The sequence below is a fragment of the Myiozetetes cayanensis genome, unplaced genomic scaffold (genome assembly GCF_022539395.1).
Source record: "Myiozetetes cayanensis isolate MyiCay16 unplaced genomic scaffold, myiCay2020 scf5-8, whole genome shotgun sequence".
NCBI classification, from domain to species: Eukaryota; Metazoa; Chordata; class Aves; order Passeriformes; family Tyrannidae; genus Myiozetetes; species Myiozetetes cayanensis.
This window is the reverse complement of record NW_026087742.1, coordinates 104,936,622-104,957,116: the sequence shown is the minus strand read 5'-3', so window position 1 is coordinate 104,957,116 and position 20,495 is coordinate 104,936,622.

Genomic DNA, 20,495 nt, shown 5'->3' with positions numbered 1-20,495 from the left:
CTTTTCTATTTGACTTTTGTATTCCTCTACTTATTACCTGCTTCATCTTGATGTTTCATGAGTGTGTGTGTGTGCATGTATGTGTGTGTCTGTGCGAACTACATTTATTTACCTTCCATTTATTTGGAACATATAAACGCTAACAGCAGCTGCTCAAGGAGAGTGTTCCACCACATCAATTAATGTTCCATGCTAAATAAGAAATTTACATTCTCCACACCAGTCTTGTTATAAAATAATTAATTTGATTCAAATGCTAAATTAAGTATGGCAAGGAGGTTTTTGGAATAAAGTTAAGGAGGAAATAGACTGCAGCTTTGGGAAGCCTAGAGCATGTTTTGTACTGCACCTTGAAACAAACAGCTTTGACTAAAGAGTAAGTTAGTCTATCTCTTTGATGGCTGCATTACCAAGTCAAAGTCTTCAGGGCCTCATGAGGGTTCAATGACAGAGAATATTGTAGTAGCTAGATGTAGGACACATAGAATTTAGGCTTTTTGATCAAGTTGTAATAAACAGCTTTAATTAACTGGGCTTCCCAGAGGGGATTAAAGAGCAGTGAAGAACTCTTTGTTTTATTATTTAAGATTCAAACTATTGCTTCCATTAGGCATATTCAGAGTTTATAGTTAGGATCCATTATGGGTTCATTGCAGCAGAGATTGCATATGCAGTATACCTGATATGTTTTCCTTCTTTGTCTTGGTAAAAACAAAAACCTTCAGGACCCATCTGTGTTTCAGAACAGTTATTAAGTAGTCATGCTCTTCTTTCCCTTCAGACACATCTGTTGACTCATAAGTAAGGACAAGAGAAAAAGAAAGAGAAATAAGAAATTTATACTGGTGATGTATTTATACAGTATTGCCATTCCAAAATCTATTTTATTTTGAATCTCTCTTCTGTTGGGTGACCAACCATAAATGGACATTTTTTTGTGTATGGAAGATCACCATTGGAGGAGTTCTGATAATTATTTAAGATCATTGCATTGCATTCCTCCCCACAATTCTTTGGCAGGGATAGTTTGTATTCTACACTCCATTTCAACGTGCATTGTTACTAGGTTACCTCACACTGGTTTAAGACACCACAAGAGTCTGATTGGAAATCGCCCCATGAGTTATTAGAGCAAACAAAATCCGTAGTTCTCCCAATGAACATGTAAAAAGGAATGCAATGGTCTCTCCTTAGCTAATCAATGTTTTGGAACAGCATTATATAGGTCATTCCTAGGGCCTTAGCTCCCTGACTTGTAACCTCACTTTGCAAGTACACAGGTGCTTAGTTTTACATGCATACTGACAATTAAATAACTTGAACTATTGTCCTGATAATAGCAATAGCTTTTAAGAAATAACAGCAAAAATAAAACCCAAACCTTCTTGACATCTTTTCATAAACAAATATTTGATTGAACTGCTTAAAAAGTGTTTTCTTCACTTTGTATGCCGAAACTTGAAATTTACCAGTGTGAACAAATACACACTGAAACAGGGGATTCCAAGGTAGTTTGTCAGCTGTCAATTGACTAGTATTGTTAGACAACTTTAAAGACCTCATCAACTTATTGTCAAACGTGAATATGTTCCAGGGACTACTAGCTCCTTAAAGAGAATTTTGTGAAGCTTTAGCAGAGAGTTGAAGTCCTAAGATGTAAAATAAATAAATAAAACAAAAGGAATAGACTTATGAACATATTCCAGGTCACCTTTCTTTAAAGACATAAATTCAGTGTGAAACTTCAAAATAATGGAGCTCTATTACTCTTACAGGAAAGTTTCCAAATGCTAATAAGGAATATCCTCCCAGCAGAATTAGACTGCTCAAACACAACAATCAAAGGATGAGCTAGAGAGGGGATGGAAAAACTTTAAGCTACGGAGAAAAAAAAAATTAGAAAGTCTTATTTTATAGTGACTCAGAGAATTTGGAAAAAACCCACACCAATATTCATCCCTCGATATACCACAGCACAGCTTGCTTTATGAGCAAGATTCTTGCAGTACAAGATTTGATTTTTTCAACCTGTATGGAATTGTTTCTGTTTTAATTGTGAAACAACTCAATGGGACTAAACTGGTTAACATACAAGTAGATAATAAAAAAAAACCAAAACACAGGTCACAATAAAATATGCATATTAAAAAAATAAAAAAGGGAAGTTAAGGTAACATTTTCCCTCTTAATATTGTATTTTTTCTTCTGAACTGTGATAACAGGGATAGGTACTCATTTAAACCTTCTCTCATTGAAGCCAATGGCAAATCTCTTACTGGTTCCAGGAGCACAAAGCAAGGTGATAAGCAGCCAAAGACTCACTAAAGGAATTTGACACTTTGCTATTTCATTCTGAATAGTGTTGGTGGTTTTTTTGATACTGGAACTGCAACATCAGAAAATCCACTTGCAATTTATATCTTCACATCACACACTATAAGAAACAAATACATTTCCCAAAGCAAATATAGCTGAGAAATGAGAGCAAAGTGGGACAAGGAAACAGAGATAAAGTGACTTGCTTGAAGTCTAGAAGCAAGGTAGTGGAAGAGCTGAGAAAGATCCTCCTGAGCAAGGACACCTGATGGACAACACAGCCTCCTTGTACCAGCAGTCACAGACTACGGCTGCTCATCTGTTCGAAAATTGGGGGTGCCAAAAACATAGACAGAGCCGAACAGTAATCCTGAAGAGGAAGCTGGCATGATGAAACATCAGTGATCAAAGAACTAGTGCTTATGCAAAGAAATGTGTAGTTGTGAAGTCAGACAAGCTTGCTAAAGCAAACAATGAGAAGGCTATTGTGCCTGAATTATTTAATATTAAGTAGAGTATTCAGAGGTCTTTTTCAATTAAATTCTTCTGAATTTACTGGCCATTAACAAAACAGTTTCATAGAATATTTATTTATTTGTTTGTTTGTTTGTTTATAGGGTTATACTATCTTTATATATACTATACTTCTTGAACGAAGTCCTTCTAGAAACCTATGAGCTTATAAAGAAATAAGTATGTGATACATTAAGAAGTGTAATATTTTAAAAGATATACTCCTGTTCCTATTTGAATAGAAAGAAGAATTTATTAAATGGGTTTTATTATATAATAGGAAAGTTAGATACAGAGAAAAAGTGAGTGGAGGACACTGCTCACAAAAATAAGAACAAAATGTAACTTGTTGCACTTGCACATTTTATGACATCCCTCATTTTAAAAGAAAATAAAAACCAAACACAAAACAAAACAACATTTTGTATTTCCTGGTATTGTTTTGAAAAAGGCCCAAGATTTTCCTGACGCTGCAGTCCAACAATGTATTTATGACTTTGTCCAAGATAACTTTCTATCAGACATTTTCTTGCTGATCGGTGGAAGAAAAGGAGGAGGGGAAGTGTTCCTGAAGGCTGCAAGCCCTGTGAGAGATGTTCCCCAGGAACATGAATACTCTCCTGACTCTCCTAACTCCCCAGCCATGAGCTGTCACATCCCTTTCCCTGTTCCCCTCATCCCTGGGGCCTGGGTCTCTGAGTCCAAAGCCTGGTTTTCATGAAGCGTATCTGTGTATCCAGGGTTTAAACTTCTGAGAAAGCTGTTAAGTTTTGATAAAACACTGCAAGAAAGTCTGCAGAGTGGAGCAAGGAAGGGTTAAAAAAGACAGTGAGAGTGACAGATAGAGGTCTGAATATTGAAAAAGGGACAGTTCTCAAGCCAAAGATTCAACAGGAAAAATGCTTCCAGAAAATATTCGTAGCACTAAAGAAATAAAACAGGAATCTCAAAACTGCAACTCAGCAACACTGAGGATGTGTTGATGCTGTCCCATCACTACCTGAGAGACAACTTCCTAGAGAGCAAATATGTTTTGTGTGCTATAATGGATTTAGGGAGACATGCTACTGTTTAGTCTAGTAGCTCATTCTTCCTTAACATCTATTGCCTGTATCACCCATTAAATAATGACTTCATACTTTGAAGCTCAGTGACTCTTGCTTTCAAACTGTCTGCAAGCATTAAAAGCTGTCTGAATGAACTGCCCCAAACAGAAAGGAGCAGAAGAAAGACTTCTTCTCATCTATTCTACTGATGTGTAAAGAGACCTTACTATTAGTATTATAATTTGTCTGTTAGCCCCCCTATGTCTGCCCTGGTAGGAAATTGTTCCCACTACAGAGCACCTGCAGTGCTACACTGGGAATGGAAATCATATCTAGAAAGAGTACGAGGCCAACAGGACTGATTAAATTTCCCTTTCTCCTTCATCTCTCTCCCTGCAGATCCATGTACAGGGCAGCTTTTGGCACAAAACTGGAAAGAGGTCAGGGTCACTGTGGGGTGCAACACCTGTGGAGTCCCACTGATGACTAGAAAACGAAATGCCACTGATGATCAGTGAAACATCTGGTGGTTTGTTAGAAAAACTTCAGGAAACCATATCCCATGTGTTGCACAGGACTGATGTTTGCTGTTCTCTTAGATGAGGATTGCCATTTATTGTGAGTTTAGTCAGCAATCAGAAACAGGGCCACTGCCTGGACTGAGGTTTCTACATTCTAATACTGCACATATGATAGAGGTATGGTCTGATGTTTTGCAAGACTTTTGTGAACACAGTGGATATAAGGGTCAGTTAGGTCATCAGAACTCACTAAATTAAGTTGTTTGACACTGGGACTCCATAGATTTAAATTAGTATTGCACAAATGATTCCATGGCAGATTATATCCTGGCATATTGAAAATAATGGATTTAAATAGTTTTTTAGTTTGAAGGGAAAGCTATTAAGACAGACCTTATCTCCCAAATATGGTTTGAGAATTATGAAGTAATAAAAAATATTATTCATGGATTGTATTTGTACAATTTAAAAGCTTCTTTTAAATGTTTTAGGTACATTTTTTTTGAGTTTTTTCTGAGGCTTGACCATTGGCAGTGAGAAAATTTTAATGATACTTGAACAAGTGTTAAGAACCTACATGGAAAGTAAAGACTTCTGTCACATTTCTGATTCATGTCAGTGAAAAATTTGCATTTACTTATTGCATTAAGGACAGTATTAGGCAATATGCTTCTCTGACTGTTGTCTCTATTATCACCTGAATCCAACTGACAAAAGTACTGTTATTCTTTTTATAAATTGTATTATTATTGAAAAAAAATCAGAAATGCCCGATATTTTCAGAGGAAAAGAAATAAGTCTTTATATAGTCATGCAATGGTAAAGTCAATTACTAATATTGATAATATGTAAGTGAAATAAAAAATTACTTTACACACACCTCTTTCTATCTACGTGCTTTCCTTCAGCAACAGAAACACATAATTTCTGTAGTACATTATAGAGAATGTGCATAGCAAGATATCAGAATAAATATCTGTCAAGAACAGGAAGATGAAAATTGTTTTAAGAACAGTATTAAAAGGTATTTAAAGTATTTACAACTTCATCATCCTACTCCTAATGTAATTGAGAGCTAGGATAGTACAGTGTGGATTAAACAGTTACTTCAGGCAAAATAATACCTAGCAATTAAGCAATTTCTTAAAAAAATTTTTCATAAAAATGTTTTTCCTAAGGTATTAATGGGTGTTTAAAAAAAAACCCCACCTGCTGAATGTGCATATAAATTAAAAATTTAAAGAGTTTTGAGATGAATAATACATTGATATCCCCAAAGGAATTAGCTTACTTTACTTGTACAACTGATTTGTGTCCAAACTTGTGAAATCATTAATTATTTCACACCAAGTTCAAAACAATTTTAGCAATTATGAGATATGACTGATAGTCTGACACTTAAGTTTAGTGATCTCTAGTTTCTTGTCAAATGTTTTGAATTATCTCTAGTAAAATAAAATAAAATATGTATTTAGTGGAATAATGTTATTGTTTTTCACATCATAAACAAAAATTTCCAGGCACAATATTCAGTGGAACATTTTGCTCATATAAGATGAGTTTGAGACTTTGGAGGTAACATGAAACATACAGATGCAAAACACAAACAATAGTACTGAGGACATTTTGCATTAAATTCTGATTGCAGTAAAGTCTAGTGCTATAAAAGTGAATGAAAGTAAGAGTACATGTAAGTGTGTTTTTTCCTTCTAAATGTGAAATAGAAGAAGCGAGTGTTTCATTCTTTGTTTTGTTGGGTTTTTGTTTGGTTGGTTGGTTTGGTGTTTTTTGTTTGGTTTGGTTTTTGTTAGTAGATAGTGCAATATAAATTTATGGAAGGAGGAGTAATTTATCAAAAAAGTCATAGAATCATAGAATACCATGAGTTGGAAGGGACTCACAAGGATCATCAGTCCAACTCTTAACCCTGCACAGGACTGCTGAAGACAGGCAAAGGATGCATTAAACACCTCTGCCTTGTCTCGGTCCCTGTTTGTGAGGTGACCACCCTCATTCTGTTATTTCTACGGGATGATGTTATTTCTACATCTGATGTTATTTCTACACTGCCTTTTGCTGTTAATATATTTTAAATACCTCTTTTTATTGTTCCCCCCATTTCTGGCCATCTTCAACTCCAGCTGAGCCTTGGCCACATGAATTTTCTCCCTGGAGCCGCAAGCAGCATCTCTCAGTTCTTCCCATGTAACCCGACCCTGTTTCCAGTGGGCATATAACTTCCTTCTTGGCCTTATTTCTGAGAGAAGATTCCCATTCAGCCAAGCTGGCCTTCTGCCTCTCCTGTTTGACTTCTGACACTTGGGAATTGTCTGCTCCTGTGCCCGTAGGATGTGATGTTTGAAATGTGACCAGCACTGATGGACCCAGCACCTGCAAAAACATTTTCCCAGGGGACCTTGCCAGTTCCCTGAGCAGCTTGAAGTCTGCTCTCCTCATGTCCAGAGTTGAGGTTTTTGCTCCCAGATGATTTCTGACAAATTGAAGTCTCCCATAAGAACAAGGACAGTTGACTTGGAAGTGATCCTTAGTTCCTCAAAGTCTGGACTATTTAGAAATTATCTATTTTAATATTATTTATTTTAAAATTATTTGTTCCTAGATCAACAGCTATGAATAAATATTTTCTTTTTCTTTGTGAGCCTGGAATAATATATAATATTATTTCACTGAGAAATTTCTAGGAAAAATGTAGCAGCTTATGGAGAATATCCATTTTTATTAAACTAGTGCAATATATTTAATAAAGCTGATCAATCTGTATTTGGAAATTGGCTATATCTGATAATAGTACCTAATAAGAGATCACAATCTGAACTATGTGATACTTCAAAATTAAGTGTTTTTATAAGTTTGAAAATTATATAAAGGCAAACCTAACAACTCTGCCAATACGAACTTATACATGTTCATGAAGAAGAAAATAAAACTCACCTTTTTTTAGGTAATCTACTGCCTGGAAAAAGTGACATGATGAGTGAAGAGTTACAAGCACCTGCCAGAATGAAAAGCAGCTGTATTTGAGCCTCTCTTTCTGCATATCTGGTAGGTTCCCAAATGGCACTTTCCATCTTTGCTCCAGATCCAGGGCTCAACAGTCATCTTGAGAAGGTTCAATGAGAGCAAGGAAGAACTCTTCTATATAGAAGAGTCCTCTGCCACAAAAGTGACTGTTAGGGGTATTTACTTGTGTGACTTGTCAGAACACTCACTTGCTGGATCTAAATGGGGTTAGGAAAGATTTAGCAAAGACAATAATGGGCAGAAAGACGTCTAGGTAACAAAAGATGACACCTTGGTTAGTTTCTAAATACAGGGGACTAGTAAGCATGGACTTTGTTACTGAAGCCCCCTGAAATCCTGCTTGAAAAGATTTTTCTTCATTATTTTAATCTTCTTTGAGAGCTTTTTCTACCCTTTTAAGATGTAGTTCCTGCTTTGAAACAATCTTAAAGGCTTATACTTCAATAGCTGACTTTTACCCACACATATTTGCTAAGTTTGGTCTGGGAAAAGAATGAGGGACAGAAGTATCAGGATAATCTACAGTATTTTCAACGTTATGGAAAAATGAAAGAAGGCCATTACATTTCAGATGACTGCCACTGACACGTGACAGTGAATGCTTGATTGCAACCTTACACACAAAGGAGGTCTAGTTTGGAACAACAAATTAGTAAGTGCTCATCTATTGCAATGGAGGGGGTACTGATGCTTTTTCATTATGTATTTCTGATTCAAATAGTCTTAATCTACTAAATTACTTCCTAATAAAGCTTCTAGATTACCAAATGGATTTGAGGGATCATTATCCCTTATTCATGCCATAACCCAAACAGCTGCCATCCTCTTCATTCTTCATCAACACTTTGATGAGATCATCAAACCAACATGTTTAATAAAATTGAATTCTACTAAAGGACATTGAAAAGATTTAGTAGAACTTCATGATTTGGTAATTATTTTATAATGAGGCAAACAGTACACAAGCTGTGCTTTACCACTTTAAAGCATTTATTGTGTATATTAGAATATATGTTTGTTTAAATGGTCTATAACTCCACAGTTTTATCTGTTAACTGAAAATTAGACTCCTGGTTAATTTGTATTGTTTTGATCTGATGTCCTGTGGAGAAGAGTTGTAGATTTTTTTCATCTACAAGATTCAGAAATGAAATGTTAAAGACTTTATTTTGCCTTTGATGAAAAAACACACTGCAATTTGAAAGCAAATTATTCTCATTATTTAAGTCCAATATGCATTTATACTTTATTATATAATCCATTTCTTTCAATCAGCTTGCTATTTAATCCATCTGTTCTCTCTTTCTGATGAACTATGTTAGTTGAATAATTATAGAGAAAGGGAGCTCGGAAAAAGAATCTTGAAGAAATCGTACATTTATAAGTGATGAACATAATGCTCTGTCATCAGAATGTACATCAGGTTTCTAAAGGGGAATGGAAACACCTCTATGAGAAAAAAAAAGGAGAGATTTTATTTTAAGTCTGTTCTTGCTGTTTTTCTGGTTTATGCTTTTAGATTGTGAAGGAAAAGAATATTTCTGTAAAAGTGTCTTAAAGGATTTTAAGATGCTTTGCAGAATACATAAGCAAACATTTTGGGGTTTTTTTGGGGGTGGGTTTTTTTATTTTTTTGTTTGTTTGTTTTAATTTTGAACAAACTTTAACCCCATTCTTTAAAGAGGAGTAAGCCTTCACCCACATGCAGTGTCTGAGACATGCAGGACCTACATCATTAGGAAGAAGAACAGCTCTAGATCGTGTTCTTGTTGAATTTTTAAAGACACTCTCCGGGTAAGTGTGCTGACTAAGTGGGAGCTGGATTTCTCCAGAATATGAACAAGCAGAGTAAGTTTATACTTTTCCAAAAAGACAGAACTTTAAGACTCCGAGGACAAAGGAATGTTGGAGAGAACTGAGCAGGGTAGAAAAATAGTGGTTCATTCTTTCATTGTTATATTAGGAGTCTGGAGAACCACAGAAGATGGAAACTAATTACAAAGAGGAGAGAGTCCTTGTGATGTAGTACAGGTCTCAAATATTTCTCAAAAGAGGGATATTGATACAAATGAAAATACTTGTTTTATTCTGTTCTATTTCTGTTATCATCTTCATAAACACTCACATTAGCATCTTTGGGAAGTAAATATATCCAGCATTTTTCAACTGCCACAAATTGTTAGAAGAAAAACTGTAAATTAAGATTTGTCATTAGGAAGGTGCTATAAAAAGTTTCACTGCTGTTTACAGAGTGTTTGTGTGTCTATGAGTCTGTATGTCTGTTGATGTGTGTGACCTGTGCCTTTAAATGGGGCAATAAAGCCCACTTCCATGATGATAAGCCCAAGAAAAATGACAGATCAAAAATAAAAAAGTACTCTGGCTTTATTCAGCCCTAGAAAAGCCTTGAGAAACACGGTTATGAAGAAATCTATATATAGCAGTGTAGTGATGTTGTATTAAGGATCTCTACCCAGGCTGTGACCCAGGGCTCTCCAACTGTGCCTACAAATAATGCTGAACAACAAGTTGCATTTGCAACCATGTTGTGTTTTCTAGACATTATCAGGAAAACAAGTGCTGTTTCAAATACAGGATGAATTCTCCAATAAAACTGTTTCCAGTGGCAGATACTTAAAAAATGAAACCTGCAATATCAAAAAATGAAGACATTTCTCACACTGAAAGCCAGAATTTGAATGGAATTTAAGTAGCAAACAACTGTCTCTAAGATGATAATTTTACCCTAATATTAAAAAATAAACAAATAACACATCAAAAATTGGATTCATTTGAAGGTGTTTTCACAGAAAATACTGGGGAAGTGAATATATAACTATAACATAGTAAAACCAGTTCTTTTCTCATATCATTGCTCCATTAAGATATTTCATTCTTTCTTATACTGTAAGACAAATAATGGTACAGGAAAACAGGTAATTCCAGCCTGGATCTGTGACACAAAGCAAATATTTTGCTCTCTGGGAATCCTTATGCAAGCTGTATAACTTTATTCTGTTTGCAGTCAACAATTAGTAAGAAGATTATAACCAGAACTTGAAGAGCACTGAAAGCCACAAGTGAGGTAATTAGTAAAATGATAGTAAATTACAATATCTTTGTAATTAAGGCATCTTTTCTATATATCACATATCACTCATTTTAATGTAAATTGGGGAAATCAGAGCAATCAGGATGAAGCTTTGGCTCTAAACTACTTCTTATGATAAATGTCATCTCTAATAATCACCTACTGTTTCTCTTCTCCCTGCAACTACCGGATATTCTCCCTCCCCTTGCTCCCTTTTTTTTTCCTTGGTTCAAAACATTGCCATAGCACAGCATGCAGGTATGAAGGCTGACTGAAAGAGAATAGGCACCCTGCACAGGCACTTCTACCCTGCCTATGCATTCAGAGCCGTTTCACATCCTGTAGCAGTGTCATTGCCTGCCTGTACTTGCAGCAGAGACATAACTGTGTGAATAAAGATGGTTTGCCTTTGTCAATACCACAGCAATTTCTTTTTCATAACTAACTCCCCACTCAGGTTCCTTTCTCAGCTGACGGCCACATCCTCATCACTTTCTCCTTCTGTTGCTGTGTTTCTGCATTTGCTGTTTGAGAGCAAAATTGTGCTTAATGAATGTGGCAGCAGTGTGTTCACCTCACATTTCTGGATTGCAAGTATTTTTTTGGCACAGCTGCTCTTAATGTACCACAAGAGCCTGGTGAGAAGCAATATAAGACTAGCTGTTGTTACAGTCATTATAATTATTAAGGGTTTCATTTGCAGTTCCTTGTTTTAAGGAAACCAAACAAAAAACCCCTACAATATAGAAAGCAAATGTGCATGAAGCAAATCACGAAATATTTAAAATTAAGAGTATTTTTGATAGTTTCATAAACTCAAACATGCTGTGTATCTTGGTGAGATTTTTTTTTTTTTTTTTAAAAAAAGGCATGTGCAGCTTAATTGCTACATAGTGTACCAAAACTATTTCTACCACTATTTATAAGTGAATCACAGGAACTCAGCTTAACATATCTATTGTCTCTCTCCACAGATCTGTTCTAGAAACATTACTGAGCTGAAATTCAGGAAGAAGAGAAGACCAAGCCTTGTACATCCAGGACTCTGGACCAAAAACATTTCACTTCTTGTGAACACCAAAGTATATCCCAGGTTTACATTGTTGTACTCCCGTCCTACAATAATCTCCAAAGGCTAGTAAATTGTCTACTCCTTTTCCATCCTGGTTTTTCCTTTCCAATGCCCCCACTCCCCTCTCACCTACCCTTAAATATGCTTTTGAAAGGTTCGAGTAAATAGTAAAATTTTTACACCATAATATAAATCTCCTGTGAGGTGAATTCCTTAGCAGAAAATCCAATTAATTCACAGGAGAACTGACCCACCTGACATCAGAAATTCTTTTTGATTTGGGAGAAGACTGGAGCACAAAAATAAATCTTAGGAAGAGGTGGGTTTCTGTTATTTTCCTTTCTTCTTAGAACCACTTTCTGAGTATTTCCATGTCAGTACAAAAAAAAAAAATTCTAGTTTAAGCTGTATTTAAAATATCTATTATTGTTGTTATTCAAGACTTTTTCATAGTAAAATGAACAATATATCAGTGATTAAAAGGAATAATGAACAATTACCAAGAACTCAAAAACATATCTTTAGCTGAAAAGCTCTTTGCTGAAATTATTTTCTGAAAGTACAAATTATCATGTTTGTTAAAAGATGTGCTAATTCCCGATAGCTAAAGGAATAACACTGTTGAGATAGTATTCAGATACATCATTGAGATTATAATTTTAGCTCTGTCAAGAGCAAGGGAAACACTTATGATTTGGTTAGGCTTAGATAATGTGTATCTAAAAGTAAGGCTAACTTGTTTTTCAGTGCTATCCATTATAAAAAAAGAGGATAAATCCCTACTTTGATGGGCTATTAAGATTTGACAGAATACATAAAGGAAATCTGAGAAGCAGTGGGAGAAATTTATTTCATGTTAAGAATCAGCCAGGTAAAAGTGAACTTTGTCTAAATGCAGTATTTTTTTTCTCTTACTCTGATCAACACAAATGTGTAGTAGGCTTCACTTGGAAATGCCAAGTTATGGTCTGAAAAAGGAGATGTATCCCACACGAATCATCTCCATATGGGACTGTGCAAAATGGACAGATGACAATGTCAAACTTTTAGTAGGACTTTCAAATTACCTGGAATTTCCATAAAGTCAGGAGAATTCAAGAAAAATCCTGTTGTTAAATATTTTTCATATTATTCAACATATCACTAGATCAAACCCAACACACACTAATAAAAACACTCCATTCCCCAAAACACATCTAGTAAGAGTAGGTGTGTGAAAAGCATAAGAATGTGAACTCCCATTGGAAAACATGGTTTCTTAGGCAAGATCTGACATTTAAAAGTATTTGTCTCTCCAAAACTCCTTTGGAAATCCAGTCTCCAAAGAAACTTCTATGGGAGTGATGAAACGGCCTCAACTTATACATATCTGAAATGGCTTATTTAATTGCTTATTTAAACACTTGGTCGATGTGCCATTCCCAAGAAAATGAATTTCAGCTGTCTACTTGAGACCTCACCATGTGATTGCTGTCGCTGGATCCTTTACTGTATAGCTTCAGGTGGAAAATGATGCCAAACCTTCATAAAGAGTCCTCAGAAGAGTCTGTACCCAGAGGTATCTGTATTTTTTGTTAGAATATCACATGGAATGTTTTACTCTGTTTAAAGATTTTGCTCTTATCCTTTGTCATGTTTATCTAATGATCAGTGTAATATGAATTGCATTGATAACTTGTAGTATAAAATTGTATCAAAATATCTTGTTAACTCATTGTTCCTGTATGTCTTTAGTGTGCAATTAGATGCATTTTCAGTGCACCGGTCAGAAAAGCATCCCCACCCCACTCTACATCCCTGGATTTTGTATCTGTGTACTATTTATAGATTGTTCCTCACTCTTTGAAACAACTCTTCCTCCAAAGTTGTTTATGTTGACTGTCGTGCGTTTACTTTGGGCCAATTTTTTCTCACCTTCCACGCAATTGTTATAAGTTGAGAGAAGGTTTATGCAGACAAAAGAGATCTGATGTGGGGAGAATAATATTAAGATTTATTACTAGCAAGATGAAAACTAAAGAACTATACATACAACACTTCTAACTAGGTAAAAGTGGTATGTATTTACAGAAATACCCTTCCCCCCTTATATCAGTTCAGGAGGAGAAGCGGTCTCTTTTCCATTTCCAGAGCTACAGCTCTTTTAAATAATTTTGCAGCACTCAAAAGTTCTTCTTCTATTATCTCTAGGACAACAACTCCAATTAATCACAGCTGGAACTGTTTCTTTCTCTCTCTCTCTCTTCTATGTCAGCCTCAGGGCTGGGCCAACCCCCTCCTGGGCTAAGACCGGAGGCTGGGGCTTACCTGGGCCCTGTGGGGTCATTCATGGACTGCAAGGGGACACTTGCCTTACCATGTCTTCATCACAAATACAAGGGATAATGGCTTTTGAGTCCACCCCTGTTTCCTGTGGTGTCCCTCCTCACTAGAGACAGTCCTTAATGGACCTCTCTAGCGTGAGTCTACCTTCGTTCTTCCATTCTCTGCTGTCCCTTAGGGTCACAAATTCAGCTGCATCAGCATGGATCCCTCACTGGGATCATAAGATCCCACTCGAGCCAACTTGCTCCAGAGTAGGTCTCTCTCTCCATGGGCCACAGGTCTCCAGCAGGACTCTGCTTCATCTTAGGCCTTTCACAGAGTCACATCTTCTTCACGCACTCCTCTGCTCAGGTGTGGGCTCCTTCATGAGCTGCAGAGGAGGGTCTCCGCTTCCCAACAGTCTTCCACAGATGGCAGGGTTTTTTTTTAGTTTTCAGTCTTTTCCCTGCTGAAGGCAGAGAAAGAGAGAGGGAGCAGGGAAAGGAGCCCCCTCTTCGGGCTTCTCTTCTCTCTCCCCCGGCTGCCAGCTTTGACCTTGGAGGCTGCACTGTCTCTCTACCAGAATTCCTTCTGCAGCATGTCTCATCCAGGTTCTTTTCTACTCTGTTACAGGAGATAAGGGGGCCTGGCCCCCCTCGGCCGGGCCAGTCATGGCCCCAGGTGGAGGGTGCACACCCAGGCCCAACAGGGCCAGCTGCTACGCTGGCTCTTCCATTTTTCTTCTGTGTAACAAACCTTCTCTTCCATTTTCTTAAATACGTAATTGGTAGAGGCGTTCCTAAAACTTTTGATTGGCTTTGCTCTGGAAATCCACCTGGAAAAACTATTTTCAGCCCCGGAGGGAAGCTGGTTGGCAAACTCATGACATCGACATAAACATTTACTTTTGTTAGGACAATGAAAAATAAAATATCAGTAATCTCTCCATTTTTTTCTTTATTATATATTTCCTAACAGTGGGATACAGTGTGATTATTGTTGTTGAAAAAAAATGTTATTAGAGAAAGAAGAGTTCAGAATTTTCAATCTTTTTGGAGTATATCAGGTTTTCTGAAAGCCTGATAGTGATTTATGGCTAATAAATTTAGGGCAAGATAAATTTCTTGTAATTCAACTCCTTTGTGCTCTCACAGTATGAAATATACTATTGCAGATTAGTTTCCCTTGCTTTTTTTTGTTCTTATTTTCCTGTTAGAAAACATTGCATGTGGAGAGAACAAACAGTATCTGAATAAAATCCAACATTAGACATAAAATGGCGTTGCAAAGCACTTAAAAAAATATTCCAAAATATTTGTGATCAGTATAGAGAGAAGAGGCATAATTCCCACCCCCTGTCCCTGATGGTTAACCTTCTGCCTAAGGCTGTACCAGGCAGGGTATACCTACTTTTGTTTGACGGTGAAAGCTAACATTTTGTAAATGCTTAGATGGCTGACCAGCTGAGAATACTGAATGCCACCTATGCTGAAGGCACAGTCAGATGTGTTATGATGCCTGTACCTGATCTGGATTAAGTGTTGTTCTTTCCAATAGTATGTGTTCCTTATGCCAGCATTAAGGAAAGCAATACAGCACTTAATGATGACAGGAAAATGAATAGGAGAAAAAAGGAAGTAAATCATATTTTGCCAGAGGTTAATGGAGTTAAATTTTATCATCCAGAAACATTTCTTTAAACCTGCACAGTGTGTTACCAGAAAAATCATTAAAAATATCTTTTTATACTCATTTGGAGTAATAAATCTAATTGTTCTCCTTAACAATAAATGGAATATTAACTTATTCCATTTTAAATTCAACTAGTTGGTGCGTAAAGCTAAAGAAGATCTAATTTCACATGCTAACCTCCCTGTATAGAAGAAAAAATTAGAGGAATTTGAGTTAGATAAATTAGAGAAATTGAGGTGTAATCAAAGTCTTCTGTATATATTTTCTCTATCCTTTTTCAAAACCAGTTTTCAGTAACAGAGATAAAAGAAGAAAGCATGCTTTACAATTTTTATTTCCTTTCAGAAATTATTGTTTTTGACACTGCAGAATTCTACACAAAGCAATGGCATTGCCTTCTTCACTCAAACGAGGTATGTAACAAGGAGAAAACTGACATGCAAAAGCTTTTTAACCAAGGCCCCTGAACTTGTCTCTCCTATATAATTTCCATGAAGTAAGCATCAGTTGCAGTATTTCTGACCTCCTTCATGGGATATGACTCATGCTTCATCAAGACCCAAATTCATCCTTTGAAACTACTGAAGCTACTTATTAGATTTGGAATTAGTCTTCCTTAGTACAAAGGGTGGAGAAAGACATCCTCTCCCAGCTGCAGCTGTGCTGACTGATGCTGAGAGATGTCACCTCACGCCCATCTGATCTTTCCCACCTCCCTGCTGGAAGTAACCACCCCTTCTCTTCCCATCAGCCAGATGAGCTTTTCCAATCATCCCCTTCTCCATTTCCACCAAAACAGGCTGGGAAGGGTATTTAAATACTTCACAGAATCTGCCAAGTTGGAAGGAATCCACAAGGATCATCAAGTCCAGCTCCTGGCCCTGTAAAGGACCATTGCCAGGAGTCCCATGTGCCTGACAGCGTTGTCCAAATGCTTCTTGAACTCTGTCAGGCACGATGCGGTGACCACATCCCTGGGTAGCCTGTTCCAGTGCCCAGCTATGCTCTGGGTGAAGAACCTTCTTCTAAAATCCAACCTAAAGCTCCCCGACACAATTTCAGGCCATTCCCTCAGGTCCTGTCACTGGTCATCACAGAGAAGAGATCAGTGTCTACCCTTCCTCTTCCTCTTTAAGCATCTTCATCACAGCTGAAGCAGGGTAGGAAGTGCAGAAAGGGTTGAACCCAGAGGAGAGTGTCAGACCTGAGGTGTGTCAGACAGCAGCTTTTCAGCCCCCATGCTGCAGATTCAGGGAGATATCTCTCTGCTGCAGGACTGTGACTGTAGTAGCCTGTCTTCCCAGGGTATATGGGAAGTGTCAGACGTAAAAGGAACCCTTTTTTACCCATATACCCTTCCTCATTGATTAACTTGGCTTAGGAAGATCCCCACCCTAGCAGAGACTTCTCACCTTGCAGCACCCCATGTTACCCCACTGCTTCATAGGTGCAGTGGTTTGTGGACTGAGTGGAAAACCACCTTTTTAGGATGGTGTGAGTATAGTTTTCTCTGGCTTACACTACTCTTGACTTTGCTGCCAGCCCTGACCAAAAGCAGTGGACCTTCCCCCTTTAGTCACTGAATCTACAGCACCTATATGAGTTATCAGCAAGAGATCAGATGAGTTAATCTCACAGACTGTAAATTTGAAAGTAAATATCTTCTCTTTTTTATTTTTTTCCCAAAGAAATTTCATGGAACTGATCCTACATCTTGAATCCTGCTTTGGAGAACAGTTAGAGACTAAAAACATGTGACAGGGATAAAAGGATAGAAGTGTCCCTTTCAGTCACAGACTGGTCTTAGATCTTCTTGTACTAGCAGTGTTACTGCACTTCAGCTTAGCATTTGAAGGGTTATGATTAGTGCACTTCATTCCATGTGGGAATAAACGTTTGAGATGCTTACTCTCTGAGTCACTCCTGCAAAAGCAGTCACCATTAAGATCTTAAAAAGGTTTGCTGGAAGCTTTCTTGCCTGTAATAATAAAAAATATTTGAAAAGCACCAAACACAGAAACAAACGTTTCCGTAGAGAACTGCTGTGAGAATGAATCAGAGTGTGAAGTGAAACATCCTCAAACCTTTAGCAAATATGTAAGTCATTAAGGTAGAGAACCTTAATGTGAAAGGCAGAAGTTGTTTCCATGAGAAAGAATGGGCTCTAAACTGTAAGCAATAGCATCTGTTGGCTTATAACAGCAGTGATTATCCACACTCTGTCTGACTACATGTAAGGTAAATGACATAAAAAATAATTTTCATTTGTATCAAAATCAATGACAATTCTTTTTCAGAAGCATCTTATTCAACTGATTGCAAATATAAGTTAGTGTCATAGAACACTGGTTGGTAGTACTGATTAGTAGTACTACATGTCTTTAACTAATCCAGTCAGCAGGTCTGATTATTAATCAGCTTCTGATCATTCAATTCTGAGTTACACTAAATTATACTTGTAAAATTCTGCTGAAAATCCAGATTCCAGGTCAAAAGTCATATTTCCAGAACACCTTCTTATATACTGCAGTGTATAAAGGCATCAGGGATAGAGAAAGATTGAGAGCAGAAGGAACAATGTTCTTTACAGGGATTTTTGCGTCTGGAGCAGAATTTATTCATGTATCTAAAAATGAAAGTTTGAAAAAATCCACAGTCAAAAGCAGAACAGTAAACTCTCAGATGACTGGAACTTTCAATTTCCAATATTTTCTCTCAATGATTCAAATAACTGTGCAAGTTTGAAAATAAATATGGTGTATTACTGAGATGGGAAAACATTACTGGTGTGAAAAGATTTACATCATGGGGATATTTTGGAAAAAAATACATTAGGACACTTTCAGTATGTCCTATCCCTTATATTGTATGCCATTTGATTATTTTTAGCTGCAAATCTAATATTCATACTCATGTTTTACAGGAGGTAATTTATAATCTCTCCTGCACAATTTTTTAAGAAACACTGAAAAAATAATAGGTAATAATTTTCTGTGTTTGCTCAGTTCATATAATGCATACAAATTAATTTTATATATATTAATGTAATTTAACTGTGTATACATTTGTACAATAGTTTATTACTAATAAAACGTAACTTCATCTTTTACAGGAAAAAGAGATAGAAGACAGGGCTCTCTAATACTGTTGTAGAGAGAATTACTTTAAAATTATAACGTTGGTAGTTGTGTTGTACAAAGTAATTATAATGGAGTTTCATCTTTTGTGTTTCTTCTATCTGCCTCTCTGTTTGTGCCAGAACTGAGCAGGAAAATGCAGTACTCAGTCCAAGCCTGACCTACAAATCAGGTCACATGAGTTATGGAGTAATCCAAGAGGGAGCACTTCAGATTAGGTATAAGGGGATTTTTTTATTTAATTTTTTTGAGTGCCTAAATTACCTCCTTTCACCTTGATTCTCTGTCACTCAACCCCGAGTTCAAGATAACTATCTAAGATCCTGGGTGTTAAACTGTGGTAGTGCCACAATATCTCCACAGCTTGTCACAAATCACTCCATAGAACAGATTTGCTTGCTCAGAATGATTCAGCATATTTCCCTTTTTTTTTTTTTTTTTTTCTAAAAACTTGCAATGAATAACAAAACCTGATACTTGCTGGAAGGAATGATGAACAAGGTGCTAGGTGAGCTTCTGGGTAAGACTAAGTTGTGGCTGAAAGCAGCAACATTTATTTATTATTAATCTGATCAGCTTTCAGCCTTTCTTTCATTCATTTTACTTTCAACAGAATAAAAAATTACAATAGAGGATGGGTACACCACTCCAAGGCAAACCAATAGGTTTGCTTCAGTGATATTCTTCAGGAGCCAGATTACAAAAGGGAATTTGAAACACAGAAATCACCCTTACAAGTTGTCATAGGTGAAGGGAATTTATAGGCTGCAAGTCAATTTGCTAGGCAAGCCTTGTTTACTCACCTGATCACAGGGATAAACAGAATGTTTGACAAAACTAAAGTATATTAGCACAGCCTAATAATAAATTCTGAATTGAACATCAACGATAGTTAACTTTTAAAATTCATGTATTGTATGAATTTAAGAACAAAATTATTTTCAGATCAGCATATGTAATATATCTAAATCCAAGATGTGTGAGATTATTTGAACACATGCATATACACCAAAAAAAAAGAATGTTCTACTGAAATGCCATGACTAAAAAAATGAATGAGAAAATGGATACCTAAAGTATCAGCATCTCCTCACAGCACTTCTTCTATATACCGGGCCTTGGAAGTATGCAAGATGTGCATTTTATTATAAATGTGGATGATTACCTTTGTTTGTATGATTTCAAATGGTTTTGATATTAACTTATGTAAGTTGAGCATCATGCTTATTAAAAAAAAAATAATTAAACAATAAGGCCTTGCACACACTTCAGAATAATTTCAATTGCTTCAAAAATTGGTAATACTTTATATATTCCTGAAATCCACAGGAGTTAGTGATATCATGTACTTTCCTCTTTCAGCAATTTTATACTCTGTACCCCTAGCTGTGCAGCTGTGCTGTATATATCTGGGGTACATAAAAGAAGTGAACAGAATGGCAGCTCCACCTCCACCACCTTCTATTCTGTCTATGCAACTGATCCGAAAAAAATCCCCCCCTTTTTTTTTAATTATTTTAAAAGCCTGAAATAATAGCTTAATTTAAACCAATGTATATTTTGCTACTGATTTCACTGAGTCAGAATTTCACTGATATCAACACACACTCAAATACGTGAAGGATACATTTATGTTAAATCCTTCATTCGAAATGGAAGAACTGACACTCCATATGCAACTCTGTGCCCCTACTTTTAAAAATGTATGACAAAGACTCAAAATAGCACCGTTAGGCAAACTCAACGGTACTGAACTCTGCC